The 9,215-nt window shown below is 43.0% G+C and overlaps 1 long non-coding RNA gene across 1 annotated transcript; it reads left to right on the top strand.

The window, feature by feature from the left end:
- The first annotated feature begins 2,200 nt into the window (after window positions 1-2,200).
- Window positions 2,201-3,193, top strand: LOC103275535. The gene is made up of 2 exons (XR_505318.2): window positions 2,201-2,528; window positions 3,097-3,193. It is a non-coding gene; the product is annotated as an uncharacterized LOC103275535 (long non-coding RNA).
- Window positions 3,194-9,215: the final 6,022 nt, after the last annotated feature.

Raw genomic sequence — 9,215 nt, forward strand, 5'->3', positions numbered from 1 at the left:
ACTGCACTCCAGTCTGGGCGACAGAGTGAGACTCCAACTCAAAAAAAAAAAAAATGTCTTTTGTATGCTATGAAATGACTGATGGCTGAGAGCCCCTAGACATCTTCAGAATGGGGGCTGGTCACAGGAAAGACCAAGGCATAATTAGGGTGGTATTTCAGTCCCGCTCCTCTACTTCCAGGAAGGAGAAAGTGGCTGAAGGTTAAGTTGATAACCAATGGCCAATGATGAAGTTTGCCTGCAGAGAGATCCATTTGGTGGCAGTCCTGGTTTCCGAAAGACAACTCAGAGATGTATGTTAAGATGAATGAGCTTCGTGATAGCTAAACACATGGAGATTCCCAGACGGTGGTGGTCCCAGATGGGTCATGAAAGCATCATGCCCCTTCCAATATGCCTTACCTTATCCATCTTTTCCATTTGGTAGTTCATCGGCATCCTTTGTAACATCCTTTATAGCAAGTGGATTCTGTGAGCCCTAGCAAATTAACTAAACCTAAGGAAGGGGTTGTGGTAACTTCTGGCTTATCTAGTCAGTCAGAGGTATAGGTGGCAACCTGATTCTTGGAATTAGCATCTGAATTGGAGAGCAGCTTTGTGGGACTGAGTCCTCAACCTAGAGGATCTGATGCTATTTCCAGGCAGACAGTGTCAGAATTGAATTGAAGGATACCCAACTGGTGTTCACTGCAGAATTGGTTTGTGGGTGGGAGGGCTCTACTGGGAACCCTGGTAGTCAGAAGTACTGAGTACATTGTTGGGTGAACAGAGGTGGTCTGTATGGAGAGTAAGAGTAGGAAAAATACTTTGATTTTTCCCATATCTTATACTGTATAGCACATTATTACACACTTAGCAACTTACAACAGCACATTTATTATCTCACACTTTCCATAAGTCGAGAGAGTCCAAGCATAGTTTAGGTGGTCCTCTGTTAGAATCTCACAAGGCAATAATCAAGGTGCCAAACTATGTTCTCATCTGAAGGCTCAAGTGGGGAAGAATCTGCTTCCATCTCATTTAGAGTGTGAGCAGAGTTGATTTCCTTATGGTTGTAGGGACTGAGGGCTCTAGCTTTTTGCAGCCTGATGGCTAGAGGCATCCTGTCCTTCCTAAATGCCACCTGCAGTCCTTTGCTCTGTGAGCTTCTCTAACACGTCTGCTTCATCAAGCCACAAGGAGAGTCTTCAATCTGGTAAGAAGCTTTGTTGAACATAATCACAAGAGTGACATTTCATCACCTTTACTTCGTTTTATTAGTTAGAAGCAAGTCACAGGCCCTACTCACACTCATAGGGATGGCATTACACAAAGGCCTGAACACCAGGAGATAGAAACCACTGGGAGTGGGGAGGGAATCACAGTGATTTTCATCATTACATATATGTTTGCTTCCTATCCCAACAATTCTGACCCTGTATAAGCTCTAGTACAGCATTGTGCCCTAAACCTGTGCTGTCCAATCTGGTAGTCACTGGTCCCCTATGTAGCTAGTGTTGCTGAAGAACCGGATTTTTAGTTTATACACATTCTTAATGGATTTAAATTAAATTTAAAAACAGATACTCAACTCAATAATTGGAAAAATTTTCTGCGTGTCTGGAACATCTGAGGCATAGGAATAATTTTTCAACTATAAATTTTACTAAGTCTAGATGCTGACCCCGTATCTCCATTAAAAATTCAGCGTTCAAATTAAGGTGCGACGTTAATTGCCAAATACACATTTTAAAAAGATTTTAAAGGTTTCAAAGGCTTGTTATGAAAAAAGAAACGATCTCCTTAATTTAAAAACTGATTACATGTTGAAATGTACATATTGGGCAAAGCATATTATTAAACACAATTTCACGTCTCTATTTGTCTATTTAAAAAACACACAGGTTACCAGAAAACTTAAAGTTACACATGTGACTCGCGTTCTGCTGCTGAAAGAAAATGCAGAACTTTGCACTTACAGCAGGATGAGCAAGACAAGCTCCCAAAATTAGCTAACAAGGTAAGGCAAAATCTGATTAAGTCAAGTCGGGGCTCAGGAGAGGGGAAGTTGGAAGTATCCACAGGCTGGGAACGTCTTTAGCAAGCTTCGAGACCTCCGCGTGGCCAGCTGCGCGGGGCGTGTCCGGCCGCCCCCGCCTTCTTTTCGTCCGCGCCGCGATCGTGAACGCGCTGCAGCGCTTGACCCGGCCGCCACGCCGTAGATCGCGCTGCACGCCCGGCAGCTACCATGGCGGATGTGTCCGAGAGGACGCTGCAGCTGTCGGTGCTGGTAGCCTTTGCCTCAGGCGTAGTCCTGGGCTGGCAGGCGAACCGGCTGCGGAGGCGCTTCCTGGACTGGAGGAAGCGGAGGCTGCAGGACAAGCTGGCGGCGACGCAGAAGAAACTGGACCTGGCCTGAGACCCCGCGCCGTCGGTCCCCGCGTGGCCACCTTGCCATGCCCGCGCGGGAGGTCAGGCTCGGCGCCGGCCCGAGCCCGGCTTGCCTTGTACCCCCCAGCCTGTCGTGGTGGACTCTTCCCGCAGTGTCGGTGAGCCGTGCATACAGTAGCACTCCAAGGGGAGACGTTTGGGTCGGGCGGACATCTTGGGGCCGACTTTGGATAGCTTGCAGGAGGTGACTTGTTCGCCCAGAGGAGGAGGACGTTTTGTTTTCTCTAGTAACGTGCTCTTTGGTGTCGTATTTTAGTTTACTGCGGGTGTTTAATGGGAATGTCTTGCCCCGTGCAATATCGTCTTACAGCCAGAAAGCATCAGACTTCAGAATGGACCGGGGAGGTGTGTTCTTGCCACCTTCCTCCTCCTCCCCACACCCATCATTCTTTCCCATGACCTCCTTGGTTAGCACCATAGGACGTCTTTGCATTGACGTTTTGTAAACTCCAGTCTGAATCCTTAGGTTGTTGGCAGCCCGGTAAAGTGGCAAGAGTGGTTTGTAAGCCTTTCATCTAGTAACTAGCTTTTACATCACAGCTGTGCATGCTAAATTTTCAGGACTTCTCTGTAGCACCAGATCTTATAGTTTTTGTTTTAACACCACAGTATAATAATTTGAAGTTTGGTTATATGTTTCTAATTTTTTCTCTTTTCTGTTTCCAGCAGCTTGTTGAAGATTGATATTGAGCACTGGAAAGAATTATGTCTTCTTGCACTTTATGAGTCAATTTTATTTTTAAAATAAAAAGCTTTAAACGCCTTTGAACGTTTTTTTCTGAAAGGAAAATCTGTGTCTTGCCTGTCATGCAGTTTACTGCATCAAGAGCTCTTGATTCTCAAAACTGACACACTAGTGTTTTGAGCAGATGTCTTAGGGAACTTATGCCAGTTTCTTGGTACAATCACAAAACAGAGTTAGCTGAAGGAACATTTTTGGTTTTTTTTACTGGATCTATTGAAAAGCAAAGAGCTGTGTAAACATAAGTAAGGTAAGGGTGATGTATGTAAGACCTTCGAACTTCCAAGAGGGGCAATGTACTCCAAATTCAGAGGATAAGTTTTTATTAGCAAAAGTCTCCTTTTATGTGTTGTTATGGAATATACATGTGAAGGGGAATCCCTCTTAAACAGCTTAGTAGTAAATCCCAACCATATCTAAAAATCAAGAGTGAGTGACCAAGTTCCTGTTATTTTTGATCTGCGAGAGGTGTTAGCACACTGCCTGTACTCATTCCTTTAAAGATTAATTTTGTAGCCGGGCTCGGTGGCTCAGCCTGTAATCCCGCGCCTTTGGGAGGCTGAGGTGAGTGGATTGTCTGAGCCTGCGGGTTCGAGACCCGTCTGGGCAGCGAGACCTCATCTACAATAAATCAAAAAATCAGCCGGGCATGGTAGCGCATGCTTGTAATTCCGGCTACTTGGAAGGCTGAGGCGGAAGGATCACCGGAGCCCAGCAGGTCGAGGCTGCGGTGGCCGGGAGCGACCACTGCACTCTAGTCTGGGCGACAGAGTGAGACTCCAGCTCAAAAAAAAAGATTAATTTTGTGTTTCAGCCCTACATTAACATAATAATATTCAGAAAAGTTGTTTCCACAGAAGGACCCTTCTCCATACGGCCCATTATTCCTTGTCACTTCTGACTTTTTTTCATTCTGTGAATACAGTACTCAGCTGAAATGTTGGTTTTTAGAGCCTCGTCCCATCTAGGCTGCAGTTTGCTGAAGCTTCCTAGTTACCATCCTTCATTGAGACTCAAAAAGTTGAGGCTCTCTGAGACAAGGTAATTTTCGTGGGGCACATGTTGTCCCCAAACTGTTGGAACATGCCTGGTTAAGGATCTGGGTTAGGAATGGCCTAGTTCTGCCTGTTTGGGCTCATTCCTATGCCATGTTCCTGGTGGATCTGCTCCTTGTAAGGTTGATTCTCTTTTTTTATTACTTATGTGGAGACCTTGACACACTTACCTCCCTGTCCTGTTTCACTTTTGGGTATCCCTATGTTTGGACATGTGCTGCTCATTCCTGAGCCCTGTCCATACCTTTGTGGGATCTTCAGCCCCTCTGTGCTGTTCCTACCTCTTTACACTGTGCCTGTGCTCCCCAGTTCTGTGGTGGGCAGTTTTCCTTGACATTACTTCTGTTGCCTTTTCTACCTTTGCCCTACTTAAATGTATTTGAAAATAATCTCTCACATGGAGATAGTACTTTTTCTGCTAGCCAAAATTCTGTGAAAATGAAAACCAGGAGTCACTGTGCCAGCCGTATACCCTGGAAACGACACTCTGTTGAATTGTTGAGATACACGTCCTCACCTCCATTTATTGCTGTTTAACCAAGCATCTGCCCATCTTGGCCTACTTCTCCTTCCTGACCCTGCCTCCTTTTCTGCCCCATATGTGCTTCCCAGACCATCTGCTCCATTCCACATTGCTTCAACCATACCCTGGGTCTTGTCATCAACAGGCTTGGACCTCATTGTCACATTGTACTTGGTCTCTTGGGACAGCTTACATCTCCCAACCCTCCTAGAAGATTGTCCACTCTGGAGACCCTGGTTGTCCCACCCTCCCAGTTCGCCTCATTAGTCATCCTGAGCTTCCTAATCAGATACTATATCCATGCTCATACATTTACCTTTCACTACTGCTTTTGTTCTTTTGAGCCTCCAAACTTTCCAAAGAAAGACACCTCACTTTCCTCACTTGGCCCACTACAGATGACTTCTGTTGTGACTGCACCCTTCTGGTTTCTCAGTAACTAAGCTCCTTGAACTCCTTTCCCTTCTATAACACAAAAGTTTACTGGGTTTCCAAACCTTTACTACTGCTGTCTTTCTCATCTTTCATTCCTAGTAGATGGTTCTCAATCATAGGAGAAGGTAAAAGGCCATTATGTGGAAATACCCTTATCTTTCTCAATAGCTCTGTCTAGTGATTTTCACAAGGGATGCACATTATAATCAACTAGGGAGATTTAAAAATACTAATCCCTGTATGCCACGCCTCAAGAGATTTTGACATGCAATTTGGGGTATCGCCAGGGCATTAGGCTTTTTAAAGCTCCTCAGGTGATTATGATGTGCACCTGAGGATGAAAACTACTGTTTTTGAGGCTCTATCTCACTAGGTTTCCTTTACCAGAAGGGAAGACACACAAGTCCCTTCCAACACTGACTGCTTTCTGGCCTTGGTTGAATTATGCATCTGCTCCCAAGGCCTTCCTTGTTGTCAAGTACATCAACTCTCTAGCATCTGCAGTCTTCCCTGCTTTTCCTCTGTTTAGACACACAGATCTTGGTTTAAAATTTCTTTTAGTTGAAGCCATTGTTTGCCAATTAGAAGTGATCCACCATCATTTTCTGAATGTTTTGCTTATTAACCTGCAATCTGCTCTCTGCACCCTCAAGAGCCATTTATATCTGTAGTTTTTTCTGAATTCTCACACTTCACTGCCAGAGTATTTGATAATGGCAATTTCTCTCTTGAAATCCTCATTCCCTTCTATAACACAAAAGTTTACTGGGTTTCCAAACCTTTACTATTGCTGTCTTTCTCAAGTCACACCTGTAATTTCAGCCCTTGGTTCTCTACTCTATCCCCTCCTGTGACTATCCCAGTCATTCTCTTGGCTTAACTAGCACATCCAAGCAGACTCCCTCCAAGATCCTTCTATCCCACCTGATACTTTTCTTCAATTTCTGCTTCATACTTTCAAATGTCTAGTGGACATAGTCAATGGGTGACCTCACTCTAGAACTCAAATTCAATACATGCAAACATTTCATCTTGCAGGAATTCTGTACACCAGGTAACACTGGTAGTAGTTGGTACACTTTCATTTTTTAGACTGAAAAATATAGTTTATTTAGAAACTAAAGAGGGAGAGAAAGGATTCACCTCTGCAAGGTAGAGGATGGGGCCAAACCTTAGGGAAACATGGCCCAGACATAGCTCAGTGAACACATGGCCAGGCCAGAACTGAACAAAAGCATTGGCCCCACACTCATTTTTCTCGTCTGTTGCCAAAGCTTGGAAGCCCTTTGACAGCATTGTTAAACATCTTGTACCACAGGTCCAAGTGGTGTAGTACCTTGCATCAGGATGCTCATAAAATTGGTCATTTTTGTTTTAGGTAGATTATATTCTTTAAGACCCTGAAACTGCAAACTTAATTCTTTTTGCAATAGTCTTTTAGTTGGTTCTGAGTCACCTTGTTCTACTAGTTATTTCTACATTGTAAGCCTCTCAGAAGCCATTAAGTTATTTTTCAGTGTCTCCTGTAAGGAAGCAATCCAAAATTTATATTTATTTAAACACACTGATGGAAGTTTTATGAAATAACTTGTTCTCAGAAGAAACATTGGCCATGGTTTGCCTTGGTTTTGTTTGGCTACCTCACTGCAGATCTTACTTGTTTTAGGTTATGTTGATTTTTATAAGGGCATCAAGGCATAACTACAGAGAAGTAATGACTGGTATTAAGGTGACTGCCCTGACTATGATAAAAAGTCAAAAGAAATGCAACTTAAAGAAAAAGGAGGCAGCTGAGTAATAGCATCCTTTATAGCATAATGGAGACCTAAGTGGTGCTTCTCAAACTTAAATGTACATACGAAATGCTAGGGTATTGTTAAAATACAGATTCTGATTGTCTAGGTCTGTGGTGGGGCCTGAGAATATGCATTTCTAGCAAGTTCCCAGGTGGTGTTGATGATAATGACCGGAAAGTACAAGTAATAAATGCTTATAACTGAAATAATATGGTACAAACATGTATAAAGTCAAAGTCATCTTTCCACCTGAGGGGAATGAGAATAATAAAGTTTTTTGTACCTGTCCTCATTCTTTATACATACACCCGTATTTAGGGAATTTATTAGCTTATTTTACCAACACAGAATTACATTATATCCATGACCCACATAACTTTTCTATTTAAAATATGGAAATTCAGATCTGGCACAGTGGCTGTAATCCTAGCACTTAGGGAGGCCAAAGTGGGAGGATCGCTTCTGCCCAGGAATTTGAGACCAGCCCAGGCAACATAATGTGACCTTATCTCTACTCTCCCCCCCAAAAAACATTAGCCAAGTGTAGTGGTGCTCCCCTGTAGTCCAAGCTGCTCAGGAGGCTAAGGCAGGAGGATCACTTCAGTTCAGGAATCCAAGGTTGTGTTGAGTCAAGATTGTGCCACTGTATTCCAGTCTGGGCAATGGAGTAAGCCAAAAAAAAAATAGGAAATCCTTATAAATCAGTAGATATGTTTGTTTTTAGAGTGATCTTTATCTTTTTTGCTTACCTCTTACTACCTCTTAAGTGCTGACTCATTAGTCCATATAAGATATTTTATAGTATTTACATCCTTACTACAAACATTTTTAATGAAAATTCTATGGCTATTTAGGGTTTTTTGTTTGTTGTTTTGGTCAGAGTCTCATTCTGTTGCCCAGGCTGGAGTGCAGTGGCACAATCCCGGTTACCGTGGCCTTGATCTGCTGGGCTCAGGCAATCCTGCTTCAGCCTTCAAAGTAGCTGGAACTACAGAGGTGCACCCCCATGCCAGGCTAACTTTTTGATTTATTGTAGAGACAAGGACCTGCCAAGTTGCCCAGGCTGGTCTCCAACTCCTAGGTTCAGGCAATCCTTTTGCCTCTGGCTCCAAAAGTGCTAGGATTACAGATGTGAGCCACCACACCAGCTTAAGTGAACTTTTAAGTAAGAGCCATAATCAGAAATTAATTCAAAATAAAGATGTGATCTACCACAAAGACAACACTGTGATCAAGTTTTTGAAGAACAAAAACCCACTATCCTGCTGATACAGTATAAAGTAGTACAATCACTTTGGGAAACCAGGTAGTAGCTCCTAAAGCTTAACATAAAGCATGCCCTGTGACCCAGAATTGTGTATATATATATATATGTTTGCCCAAAGACATGTACCAGAATATTCTTAGCAACACTACACTAGCCCTGAACTGGAAACTACCCAGCTGCCCAGCAACAGAATGGATGAGTATATTAGGGTACACGAAGTATCAGAGAACAAAGATAATGAACAAACTACAACCACACAATACAGATGCATCTCACAAACATGATGTTGAAAGAAGGACATGAGGACATTACACACAGTATGATTCCATTAAATGATCCACAAAGAAGTAAAACAAGTTTGTGCTATTTATGCTTGGTTGAGGGGTGGGGTAGGGGGTAGGGACTAGAAAGCGGGTAAGACAATTCACTTGCAGATAATGTCTCGTTTCTTAGTCTGACTGCTGTTACATGGGGTGGGGGTGTTGAATGTGTGAAAATTCAGTGAGTTGTACACTTTTCTCTCCGTATTTTATATTTGAAGAAAAGAGTGCATAAGTAATTGGCACTTCATCTGGCCTGTGGAATCAACTTATGTGCTGCACTGAAGAAATTTACATTGTGGTTTACACTTGGAATGTGAGCTTGAATCATCATCATTGTAATTCAAGTCCAACTTCGGTGCAGTGGCGTTTGGGAATCGTATTTATAGGATGCAGTCCCAAGTGTGAAAACATTACAATCTCCCTGACAGGAGGTGTAATCATAATGGGAATCATAACGAAAACTCATTATTTGCTCATAGATTTGCTGTAGAACAGACAGAATCACCATCCTCACAGAATTCAGAATGGACAATGCAAAATTTGAACGAAATGAAACTTCAGCCATACGCTAAATGGCAAAGAATTAAAAACTGCCTTTTGAAGTGAGAGTATGTAACAGAACCATGCACCCTAAGAAGGCTACA

Source organism: Carlito syrichta, unplaced genomic scaffold, assembly GCF_000164805.1.
Source record: "Carlito syrichta isolate Samal-C Ts95f unplaced genomic scaffold, Tarsius_syrichta-2.0.1 Scaffold315525, whole genome shotgun sequence".
Lineage (NCBI taxonomy): Eukaryota > Metazoa > Chordata > Mammalia > Primates > Tarsiidae > Carlito > Carlito syrichta.